Source organism: Mauremys mutica, chromosome 20 (assembly GCF_020497125.1).
Source record: "Mauremys mutica isolate MM-2020 ecotype Southern chromosome 20, ASM2049712v1, whole genome shotgun sequence".
NCBI lineage: Eukaryota > Metazoa > Chordata > Testudines > Geoemydidae > Mauremys > Mauremys mutica.
In genome coordinates, this window is record NC_059091.1 from 5878531 (window position 1) to 5891619 (window position 13089).

Consider the following 13089-nt stretch of genomic DNA (forward strand, 5'->3'; position numbering starts at 1 on the left):
GGCGGGACCTTCCGCTGCCTTGGGCGCCAAAAAAGCTGGCAGGGCTCCTGCTCAGGCGGCATGGCTCTCACTCCCTAGCTGTGAATTTCGATCATTATCAATGGAAATAGATGTTGACCAACATTTCCAGCTAAAAATCGAATCTTTCCAACCCTACACCTCTCTCGGCCTGTCTAACCCGCATGGCTCATGCTGTCCTGCCTGGGCTACGGCAGGCCGGATGCCACTGTGCAGGGAGTGGAGAATTTGACAGCCAGCACTTGAATCCTGGAAAGATCGGCACCCTAAGAACCAGCCATAAAAGCTCCAGGGGAGCCAAGCCACTTCCTTTCCTTATCATACACATCTGCAGCCCCACCCCGGTTGCTAGGACGACAGCTAATAAGCCCTGTGGGCCTCTTCCTTGCAAGTGCAGCCAAGTCTACGGGTGGCCCGGGGTTTATCGGTGGCTCCGTTCACCTGCTTCAGGGTTCTGGTTCAGTGGGTCTCGGCTCCACTATTCATGCCCTGGAGTTATTCCTAAAGAGAGCCCAGGAAGGCGCGTGCCAGCCCCAGGCCCCTTTCTAAAGCCAAGGGCAGGTTCTGCAAAGCAGTTCAAATGCTGCCAGCTTTCACTGAAGTACTTTGGGACAGGGTCAGATCTCCCAGCAGGGCTTTGTTTGCAATGGGTGGAGCTGCGGTTTACTGCCGGAGGCCTGCAAAACCCAGCACTTTGCAGCCAAGGTCTAGGAAAGAGGCTTATCTTCGCCCAGGCATCAGTCACTTCAGTGCCATTGATTTCAGTAGGTTACACATGGTGACACCAAGGGCAGAATTTTGCCCATTGACTCATCGCCGGGGGTGGGGTTTGACCTTGGAAGACCCTGGCCCAAGCCAGGCTAGGGTGACCAGACAGCAAGTGTGAAAAATCAGGACAAGGGGTGGCGGGTAATAGGAGCCTATATAGGAAAAAGACCCCAAAATCAGGACTGTCCCTATAAAAATCAGGACATCTGGTCACCCTAAGCCAGGCAGACACTTAACGTTAACCTCCGTAAGACCACCCACCAGATGGTGCCTGGGAACGGTCAATCTGACTCTCTAAGGCGTTCAGCCCCGGATGCCCGGAGGTGGGGCTGAAGGAATCAGGACTCCGGGTGGCTGGGACCAGTGCTCGCAAGGCCCAGGGCTGGGGTTGGGGGCACTTGGGCGGGCTGGGGCAGGGAGATCAGCAGCCACAGTGAGGATGCACTGGGCTCCGGCAGGGGATGGGGACGGAAGGGGAAGAGGAGAGACGGGGACTCGGGCAGAAGGTGAGGGGCCAGAGGCTAGCCTCCGCCAACGGCCGGTTCACCCATGCATGATAACCCGGAGGATGGGCTTGCGGTTAAGGAACGAGACCCCGGAGATTTACATGCTATTCCAGGCTTCCTAGGTGGCCTTGGACAAGTCAGCTAAGAAGTAATCATTTTTTAAGGCGCAGTGACATGCAATGCTGAAATCTTTCACGTCTGCAAGGTGCTGTGGTGATATGGGCCATACAAGTGCTTAGGTAGAACATCAACCCAACCACTCTAAATTAAAATGGGGAGCAAGTCAGGAGGCTGCTGGCTCAGCGACTCAAAAATCACCAGCCCGGGGTCAGATACTCAAAGCCCTAAAATCCAGGGAGTTTGGGTGCAGATTCCAGGTCCCCCTCCTACCCTTCCAATTCAGCGCCACCAGGTCCAAGATCTCGGCTGGCCGGAGAAGCCGGCAGATAAGCTTCATGAAAGTCATTCCACAAGTCTGATTCTCCACCGCCTTGGCTGCCCCTCTGCAAATTGATGCCGTTAGTCATGTTTTACGCTTCTCTTGCACGGGCGTCAGTGACGGCACAAGGGCTCTCACCTGACACTGGTTTTACCCGGGTGGATCTCTGTTAACTTCAGTCGAGTTGCTCCTGATTTGCTCCGGGGATAAGCACCAGGAGAATCAGGCTGCCTGCGTCCTCAATGTTGTTCTACGGTGACTTTCTGCACGGCTGTCTGTCTTTGGGATGATTGACAACGTTTGAGGCTGCGCGGTTCTCCTCTTTATCGCGATAGCACGGGCAGGGCCCAAAACCAGGTTCGAAAATGATGCGGCCACCCCAAACACAGCTCTGTCCTCAGCCTCCGGCTCCGAGGCATTACGGTAATATAAACAATACTCCTTCGTTCTACCCCGAGGCTGCAGGCTGGGTCCCAGGGCTGGATACACCCACTGCAAAAGAAAAGCCACAACAGGGTCAGGATGCAAACGATTCCCCATTAGGAAGGGAGTGAAGGGAGAAAGGGGTCTTCAAGCCAAGCCATCAGAAGGTCAGGGTGGTTCATCGCAGGAAAGGAAGCCAACGACAGGCGCATGGCAAAGCTACGACACGGCCTTCGTGGGGCTCTGGTGGGACAGACTGGTCAGATCTTTGGTCCATCCTCCAACGGACAGCATGGCAGATGGACATTAAACGGGGATGGTGCTTGATGTAGGCCAAATGGGCAGTGTTATGTTACCACCATACCATCCAGCTGGTCTAAGCAATGGAGCAGAGGTGACTGAGTAGGTCAGTGCATGATATTATCCTACAGTCTCTTCTGCGGCGCTTTGTCCTCTCCCAGCTCTGAACAGGGAGTTCTTAGGGTGCTAGTCTGGGACTTGGAGACCCAGGTTCAATCCCTCCCTCTGCTGTTGGCCTCCTCTGTGGCTTTGGGCAGATGACTGAGGCAGAGCCTCAAAGATCTTGAGGCACCTAACTCCCCCGGAGTTCAAGAGGAAGATCTGGGCCTCAGTTCCCCATCTGTGAAATGGGGATAATAGCAATGCCTTGCTTTTCAGGGATGGTCAGAGGATAAATACCTTAAACTGCGAGACACTCGGTTCCTATGGCCACAGGGGCTGCATGCAGCGAGCTAGATTTAAGGGAACGCTAGATCCTTGGGCGAAACAAAGAGGCTGTTTGCCCTTTGCTAGGCTCTTGGTCAGTTTCCAAAGAAACTTGTGGTGGGTGACAGATGAGTGACAAATGATCAACTTTCCAGTAAGTGAGAGAGTTCCTGCGGGTTTCCAGAAACATTTCGCGCTGCTCCCCAAGCAAAGGAAGCAGACATGGAGGAGGAGGAAGGGTGAAAGGTGAATTCCACCAGGCATGGTGCTGGCTAGCAGACCAGCTGCCCTCACCACTCAGGAATGTACAGGGATGCGGAGATTAAGGAGGAATGATTGCCTAGACCGTTTAACCCTTAGGGAGCCGGGCAGTTGAGACTTAAGTCACGGGAAACAGACATTTGTAGGAGTTTGCAGGTGGTGGTGTTGCAAGGATCAAGGTGCGTTTCCAACCCCAGGGGATCCAGGCAGGTCAGGATTCCAGCCATTTCTCTCTCTCTCTCTGCTTTCAGAGCAGCTGGTCCTGAGGCTAAAACCCTAGTTGGGCATTCAGGACACCTGGGTTCTATGCTTCATTTTGCCACTTCCTCCTGCAGGAAAGTTGCTTTGGTCCAGATCCTCAAAGTTCTCTAGGCACCTAACTCCCATGGGAATTAGGCACCTAAACACCTTTGAGGATCTGAGCCCTCCTCTCCCACTTTTTGTGGAATCAGATTGATAATAAATTCTTCGAGACGGGGACCGGCTCTCACATGGGGCCTGGAGCCTGATTGGGAACCCCACGGTGCTATTATAACATGAATAATAATAATAATAATAATCTACAGCTCTGTGTATGTCCAGTCACCTTCTCTGGGTACCAGTTTGTGCCCTGTGGGAAAACCCACTTCCTCTCTGGGGATCAGAGTTGTGGGGAACCCAAGAGGGCAGATTTGGGGAGTGAGATCTGGGCTGGAGTGTTTCCTGGGAGGAGGAGGCTGAGCTGATTTTGCCCAGCACTGCACCTGGCAGCAGAAAAGCCACGTGCTTCCAGCGTGTGTGGCGTACGTTACAGCTTTGCTCTGGGTGCTTGTGACGAAGAGGGAATGTTCTTAAGGTTTTCTCTGAATACTGTGTGGGTGCCTCAGTTTCCCCTATGCAGTTCTTAAGTATCTAGGTGGGGGGATAAGGGTGTGTGATTGTTGCAGAGCCCTAGAGAGCCAGCGTGATGGTGTCTGCACAGAGAATGGCCTTCTGGCAACTGGTGGCATGGGTCCCTCCCCTGCAAAGATGCCATTGAAGATGTTGGAGAAAAAAAAGATCAGGTGACCTCCTGGACCCGAAAAGAGACAAAGGCCAGAGGAAGGGCTGGAGAGTTTCAGTTTGGAGCTGGCTGGGGAAAGAGAAGGAGGCCCAGACCCGGGGTCTGGCCTCCCTGGCCCCAAGATGGACCTGACTTAGGGGTCCGGTTTCTGTACCTACAAGCTCTGTTTTGGACTGTGTTCCTGTCGTCTAATAAACCTTCTGTGTTACTGGCTGGCCGAGAGTCACGTCTGACTACAGAGTTGGGGTGCAGGGCCCTCTGGCTTCCCCAGGAGCCCCGCCTGGGCAGACTCGCTGTGGGAAGCACACGGTGTGAGAAGGGGGATGCTGAATGCTCCGAGGTCAGACCCAGGAAGGTTGAAACTGTAAGTGTCTTGCCCTGGAGACAGTCTGCTCACAGAGAGAAGGCAGCTCCCCCAGAGTCCTGCCTGGCTTTGTATGGAGTAGTTCCAGACCATCGCCCGGTGACCCCGTGACAGTGCTGGCCTGGCTTCCTGGGTGTATCTCCAAGAGCCGAGGGCAATCTGGATGGGGAGCTGCATTGACTTTGGTGGGATCCAGCCCAGAATCTGGGTCCTGGATCATGCACCTCTCTACAAACGCTCAGGCAAGCTGAGCTCAGCCGAGTGCCTTGTGCAAATAGGGCCAGATGCCAGCACTGGGACATGGGGGTGGATTGGAGCATTTCCAGCAATGGGTCCTTTGCAACAGAGTTCATTCCCCTTATGAGATTCCTAAATCCTGAGTCTGATGGCCTTGCCTGAGACCTTGGTACAAGACCCACAGGTATCGGTCTGCTCAGCAGAGCCAGCGCTAGGCCTAAGCAGACAAAGCAATTGCTTCGGGTCCTGAGCAGCTCAAGGGGGCCCCCTCATTCGCTTATTATGCTTTGGGGAGCAAAAATATTCCTGCTTACGGCCCCCCCGGGCTAGCACCGCCTTGGTCTGTGGCTCACGGAGGAGTTTAGCCACAGACTTTGGAAACCAGCGGGAAAAGCTGGGTTTGCTCTCAGTTGCTCAATCACCATGAATCTGGGGGTCAGCTCAGCGGCTGCTGGCTGATAACGATTTTAATCGGAGCCAGAGAGGCTGGCGGAGCTCGTCAGGATAAACTATGCCATAGATGCACAAGGCTCTTCTCTCCCTGTCATATACACTCATATTTTTCCCCAGTTATTTTGGTAAAGGACACAATCACCCCCGGAGCCTTGGGCCAGGCTGGCGGCCCAGGTGTAATTCAGAGCAGCCTCGGGGCAGCTCTAAGGACACATCAGCACACACAGAGTCTGCCCCAGTTTAACTCAAATTGATTTAAAAACTAGTGCAAACCAGTGTGTGGACACTCGGCTGTCAATTTAACGGAGGCTAGCTTGGTTTAGCTTAGCTTGCAGGTTACCAGCACACACTAAACCAGTACACCCCAGGTTTCAAGCTCGTTTAAGAGCATCCATACAACAAGCTGCACCCCGTTAATTAAACACACAGCACTGAGGTGGGGAGACCAGGCCTAAATTGCATTCCGCTCACGGTCCTAAGTGGAGTCAGGGATTGCTGGATAAAGGCACCCTGGCCTTGCCCCTTGTGGTGGGCTGGGGGTGCAGGGGCTACATGACCCTTTGACCCATGCAGAGGGGAGGGGGGGCTCCCATCTGGCTGTTTGCCGCGCTGCTTTGCGTCACCGGCATGGGACCTTAATGGCTGCAAGCAGGCCCTCAGTTCAGGGGACACGAGCCGGGCCCTGCATGTGTGGATGCAATAAATCAATCCATTAGCAGTGCAATTCCCCTCTCTGCTCCTTTGCTCACACTTCCCCTATAAGCAAACTGGGAGCCCCCTTCATGAACCAGGACCGCACTGGGCCAGGGGCTGTACACAGACCCAGAACTCCTTGCCCCAGAGAGCTTCCAGGCCAGGTCTCTGTCCTTTCACTCCCCTGCCTTCTCGCCGTTTTCCACCCTGTTTTTTCACTGCCTTGTTCCCTCACCCTCTTTTACGGACAGGCTCCCCACTCCGGAGCAGGGCTGCCCAGAGGGGGGGGCAAGTGGGGCAATTTGCCCCAGGCCCCAAGACCCGCAGGGGCCCCCGTGAGAATATAGTATTCTATAGTATTGCAACTTTTTTTTTATGGAAGGTGTTATATCCTTGGGGGGAGCCGGTTTAGGAAGAAATCAGTTGAGGCCAGAGAGCTGACAGCTAACAAAACCACCATTTTATTTACAGAGAGAGAGAGCTCACTCAGCCGGCTGAAGCTGGCTGAGCTAACCCATAATAATCTAACTCAGTTGCCATAGCAACAAAAACCATGACAACCAAATACACAACAGAAGGGGCCCCCGAAATTGCTTTGCCCCGGGCCCCCTGAACCCTCTGGGCGGCCCTGCTCCAGAGTAGGGAGGGAAACCTGCGGGCATTCAAATCCTAGTCAAATGTTCAAACCACCCAGGCTCCGAATTAGGCAAAACAAGCTTGCCCGGGGGTGCTGGCTCCTATCCTGCCGTAGGCCAGGGGACACAGACAAAGCGACTGACCCTGCTTTTGCTGATGGGTGTAAATGAGTAACCGCACTGGCCTTAGTGAGGCCGATTCCCCTCTCATCTGGTGTAAATCAGGAGTAACTAAATTGAGGTCACACCCGATTTGCACCAGTGGCAACTCCATGCATGGAATTGGAGTGACTGGATTCACACCGGCCGACCGGAGCAGAATCCCGCCCTGACTCTACTGCCATCGACGGGCTGCTCTGGATTGCCACCGCGCTCAGCATCCAGCCCTGGCTCCATGGGGTCCCTCTGGATTTACACGAGGGGAACAGGAGAATCCAGCCCAACGCCTGTAAACAGTTTTTTGTAACTGTTGAGAGGACTGAATAAAGCTCCAATTTGAAAGATTAAAAAAAAAATTCTCGTGATTTAAATGATGTAAATTCATCCAGTGGCTTAGACAAGAGGGGCAGGGACAGAAGGAAGGCAAGAAAGAACTCCCTTTACCTCTGCTTCACCTATTCTACCTCACGCCAAACAGTATCACCTTTGTAACTCATGTTTATCGGTTTGATTCCCCGGTTATGGAGCAATAACTATATCGCTGCTTAATCACCACTTCCGCCGGCCCTTAGTCACGCTGGGAGAGGTCTGGGTTCCCGGCTCGGCCAGGAACGTACAAAACAGAGCCCACCGCCCGGACCCACCTGTGGGTAAACAGACTCGGGGCACAGGCATCAGTGACTAACCTCCCAGGAGCGCCCAGAGAGGGAAAACACCCCAAGGGGTGGGAGGCTGGGACGGGGACAATGGATAATAAAGGCAGGTGCCAGCCGGTGTCAGGCAGCCGGCCAGGATTCCCGAGCAGAGCATGCTCATCCCCCTCTCTCTAGTGCACCTGGACAGCCTCTGCGGGGGTGAGCTGAGCTATCGACCTGCTCTTCTGGGGCGTGGGCTGTGTGCAGGGCTTGAGGCACTGACCCCAGAGTGGGAGGCGCAGTGTTTGCAGAGAGGACGCTGCAATATAATTCCCTCTCCGCCAGCCCTTTCCCACTGGCTAGCTCTCTGCACGGCCCCACCTTGGACAAGGCAGCCAGCCAGGGCTGTCACAGGTCAAAGTCTACCTAGCAAGCTCCCTTCCTACCGCAGCTTGTTCAGGAACGTGCAAGCCAGAAGCCAGACACTCCGCAGCTACACCCAAAGGAGCATTTCCGTGGGTTGCCTGGGAGGGGGTGACATTTGAAGGGCTAGTGCTGCTCAGGCACCCACCGTGCGATCTTTCATGCTGAAGAGCTCCCTGTGCATTGCAGATGTTTAATCCAGCCTTGCCATCAGGTTGATAAACATGAGCCTCTGAGTTTCGGGTGGGGAAACTGAGGCAAGGAGCTGGTACGTGATTTGCCCCTTTTCACGCAGGGCTGACAGAACCCAGGACTCCTGACTGACTCCCCAGGGTTAACCTGGAGACCACACTCCCCTCCTGCAGTCTGGTAGAGAACCCAGCTGTCCTGATTCCCAGTGCCCAGGAGACCTGGAGTCAGGTAGGGAAGCCAGGAGCCCTGACCCCCAGTCTCCTCACTACCTCCCAGAGACAAGATCACAACCTGAGGGTTTTGATTGGCAGCCCCCTCTTCTAACCATGACACCAGCTGAAGGCCCCAGGAGCTGTGGCCGTCCAGAAGAGAGCCCCCCCACGGTGGCTCAGATTGGACGCCCAAGATCAGTGCCCCATTTCCAAAGAGCCGGCCTTGGTGACTCACCCCTATGATCTCATCAGAAGCTTGCCAGGGAGCCAGGACTAGCTGGCTCCCAGCTGTGAGTGCCAGACACCTTCCAAAGAGCAGCTTGGGTGATATTGTAACCCTGTGACCAGCCCCTCGGAGGCAGAAGGTAGCCGTGGCCATCAGCACACCATGAGCACCATGTTCCCATGGAGCTGGTATTTGAGCTTATTCCGGTCACAGATCCCGAACACCCAGCCAGGGACGGGGGAGTTGATTTGCTGCCATTGTTCTCTGCAGAAGTTTGGCAGTTCATTGGGCTAGAACCACTCCCTTCCGCCACCCCGTCCTGTAAAACTAGAGCTCCGTGACCGGACGCTGCACTCAAGGGCTCATTCGCAGGGTGAGAAGAAACAGTCCCTAGCGCCCCCCAGCTCCCTGCTTTGGTGCTTAGCCAGTGGCGGAGCTCATGGGGAGCAAAGAGCATATGACACCCCCCCACACACACACACACCCTTTAGATGTAGGTGTGGTGCTTTTCCAAGCATGTTCTGCAGTTGACGAAAGGACGGGAATTTTGACACGGGGCTGGAGAGCGAACCAGCCCCGCATTGACCCAGCGGCAGGGGCTCCTGTACCCCAGAGACAGGCCTGGCTCCCCGCTCTGGGCATTGCGACGCGGCACACAGAGTCACATGGCGCTGTGACCCCGTGCACAGTGTCACGACGCCATTCGCCCGCCATCAAACAGAGGGGTGGCCAGGCCAAATCTGAATGGAGCCGGTTCAGGCAACTGCACCTGCATTAGAATCATAGACTATCAGGGTTGGAAGGGACCTCGGGAGGTCATCTAGTGAACCAACCCTCTGCTCAAAGCAGGACCAACCCCAGCTCAATCATCCCAGTCAGGGCTTTGTCAAGCCTGACCTTAAAAACCTCAAAGGATGGAGATTCCACCACCTCCCTAGGGAACCCATTCCAGTGCTTCACCACCCTCCTAGTGAAATAGTGTTTCCTGATATCCAGCCTAGACCTCCCCCACTGCAACCTGAGACATTGCTCCTTGTTCTGTCATCTGCCACCACTGAACAGCCGAGCTCCATCCTCTTTGGAACCCCCCTTCAGGTAGTTGAAAGCAGCTATCAAATCCCCCTCACTCTTCTCTTCTGCAGACTAAATAACCCCATTCCCTCAGCCTCTCCTCGCATCCCCCCTCCAGAGTCCAGCAAGAGCACCCACTGTTAGGGGTCCAGCTCCCAGCCGTCACCTCTCATGGGCAGGGTAGCACGCTTCTTCTTCCTCCCACCGTGATCGGCAGCTCAGTTCCTAGCTTACCCTGTGTTACTCCCAGCTAACCGGATGGCCTCAGCAGGCCTGTGTCTGCCCTTTGCCTCCTCTTATACAAAGCAGCAGAATTGCCCACAGGTGTAAGTTACCACTCAGCTGCAAGCACATTTATTTTTAAAGTGAAAGCGTTACAGAGAGACCATTAAAACAACAGAAGAACCTACACACATGCAGAGGTCACCCCCTTTCCCCAACTCCAGTGAGGGTTCTGGTAGAGTCCGTCCTTCAAACCCCACCGAAGAGTTTTTCTAGGGTTACACGTTCATAACAGCCTTCGCTCAAGATCAGCACCCCCGTGCATAGGTCAGTGTTTCCTTTAACTCCGGATTCCAGGAACAGGTGGTCAGCAGACAATGGTTCCTGCCTCAGGGCATAGCTTCAGAAGGCTGGGCTTTTGCAAAACCAGGGGTGAGAATCTGCATTCACCTCCCACTAGATATTCCCTGGGCGAACCGCTTGGGAAAAGTCCCTTTTTTGTCTGGCCCATTGTTCAAGATTGTCCTTTGCTGTTCATAACACTTCCCGGGGCTACATCACCCTTGCTTTTACTCCAAAGGACTTCAAAGATACTTACACTTAATTCAGTAAGGTTTGTCAAGGATACTGCAGGCAATTGTCATAGCTGCCTCATCGTGCCTCAGTTTCCCCTCCCACCCTTGGTCTATTTAGACTGAGACCTTTGGGGCAGGGACTGTCTCTCACTCTGTGTCTGTGCAGTGCCCGGAGTCATGGTCTCAGTTAAAGCCTCCAGGTGCCACTGGAATACAAGAAATTAATCATAAGGCCCAAGAGATGCAGCGGGACAGTTCATTAGGCCTAAACACTCAGCTGTGGATGCTGGGTTCCCAGTCTGGGACACTAGTAACAACCCCCTCGCATCAGTAGCTCTCAAAGCACAGGTCAGTATAATTAACCCCATTTTACAGATGGGGACACTGAGGCATAGAGAGGGACTTGCCCAAGGTCACACACCAGGCCAGCAGCAGAATCCAGGTCTCCTCAGTCCCAGTCCAGTGCACTAGCCACTAGGCCGCATAGCCCCTGGTCTCCTGATTGTCAGAGGTGCCCATTGACTCCCTTGGAGCTGAGTTGCACGACTCTGGATCATCTCCATCTCATGTGGTGCTTTTAACATGGACCCTCCCAAGGGCGGCGGACAGTCACTCCCTCATCCCATCCCCGTTTGCAAGCGGTTTGCTCCACACAGCAGGATCCGTGGAGCTGGGAGCTGGGCCCTGAAGAGCTCGCCTGGCTGGGTGAGACCAGCCCTTTCCACGCTTCAGCAGATAAGAATTCCCAGCTCCGGCGAGGGAGTGGCAATCACAATAAGAAGCAGGGGCTGAGAAGGCCGATGCAATTTCCCAGAAACCCCCGAGGAGAAGAGGAGCTGCCAAGCCCAGAGAAAGCGTCAACAGACAAAGGAGAGCAACGGTGCTGGCTAAGGAGGGGGAAAGAGACCCAGAAACGTGGTTTGCAAGGAACTGAGCTACCAACGGCCTTCAGATCCCATGGTTAAAAGGCCACAGAGAGGAAGAAACGTGGACACACGCATGGATGGACAGGCAGACAAAGATGGATAACTAGGTGGATAGCAGTGATGCTGAAAGCCAGCTAAGGAACCTGTAAAGCAGTGGTCCCCAAACTTTTTACCTCATGCCCCCGCTTATCCGTGTCCATGCCCCTCCCACCCCCAGAGCCGTGGTTCCGGGAGGGGTGACACGGACGGGGTAAGGGGGCCAACAGCCGGGACCCCAGGCACTGGGCCAGGAGCCAGGGCTGGGAGCAGAGCCTCAGGCACGGCACCGACCGCTGGGCCCCCGGGTGCAGGGCCAGGAGCAGAGCCCCGGGCACAGGTTGGGGGTGCTGCAGCACCCCCTAAGCCCCCTGTTCCCGTGCCAATGGTGGACAGATAGACAAATAGGACCACCAAGGGAGGGACAGATGGGTGCAATGAGAGAGAGAGAAAAGTATGTCCCGGGGACAGACAGATCGACACGAACCCATTCACCACATCCCCTCCCTGGGCTCCACCGTACGTTCATCCCAAAACGGGGAAAGAAATCCTCCAGCGGCTCCTCCGCTCGCGGCAGGCGCTAAGCACCATGGGACGCGCCCCCGAGCCGGGGCAGCTCGAGGGTTTCGCTTGAGTCAGAGAGGAAGGACATGGAGGAGGAAATAGGTGCAGGTCGGCAGGGGCACAGGGCGGGTCCCTCTTTCATCTCTGGAACGTGGGACCTTGGCTGAGCCCTGTGGCGGAGGGACAAAGCCCTGTGGAGCTGTATTTGACCCTGGGAGAGGCCAGGACATTCTTGAGATTTGTCCTATTGCTTTACACTAAACGCCCAGCATGAAGATATTTAAACCCCACCTAGGCCTGAGGCTGGGACCAGCTTGTCCCAGCGCCTACCGCTCTCCCTGGAACCATCCCCACAGCGTTCCTCTCCCTCCCTGGATCTCATTGGGCTTAATGGCTTGGCTTTTGGGGCTCCCACGGGTGCCAGAACAGGGGCGGCCAGGAGGATCCAGCCCCATCACTTTTTACAGTCCGCAAGCAACGGGGGGGAAGGTGCAGAGAGGAGCGAGCAGGTGGCAGGCTCCTGGGTGGAAGACGAGGGCTCAGGGAGAAGGGGCAGCATGAGGGTGGGGTCTGGGGAATAAGGGACGGGGCAGGGACCTCAGGGAGAAGGGATGGAGTGGGGGGCAGGGCCACAGTTTGGGCGCCGGTGGCTCCCCACCCCCCATTTTTATGGAGGGTTTCCGCTGCTCCCACATATAGACACCAATTCCTTCCCCTTTATAAAGGAGGGCTGTATCATCCTCATCTTGAAGATGGGGAAACCGAGGCACCAAGTGGGGAAGAGACTTGACCCCGGTGACCCGGCAGGCTAGTAAATAATAACTATACCAACAAACCCCACCCAGCACAGCAAAGCCCAAGAAGCAGTGTGGTCCAGTGGTTAGTGCACTCGGAGACATGAGGTCTGTCTCTGCCACTGAGCTGTTGTGTGACCATGGGCAAGTCCCTTCTCCTCTTACCCTTTGTCTTGTAAGCTTTCCGGGGCAGAGATTCTCTCTCCCTCTGGCCTTGTGTTCGTTAGGAAAAACGGGCGGGGCAGGCTAACATGGTAAACACTTGGCATGAAAGCATCCTGTGGCTCTGTGCAGTGACCAGCGTCTACAGGCTGCTGCCATGCCTATATGAACAGCTTCTCTTGGTCCCACCACTACAGGAGGGATGTGGACAATTGGAGAGAGTCCAGCAGAGGGCAACAAAAATGATCAGCGGGCTGGGGCACATAACTTACGAGGAGAGGCTGAGGGAACTGGGCTTGTTTAGTCTGCAGAAGAGAAGAGTGAGGG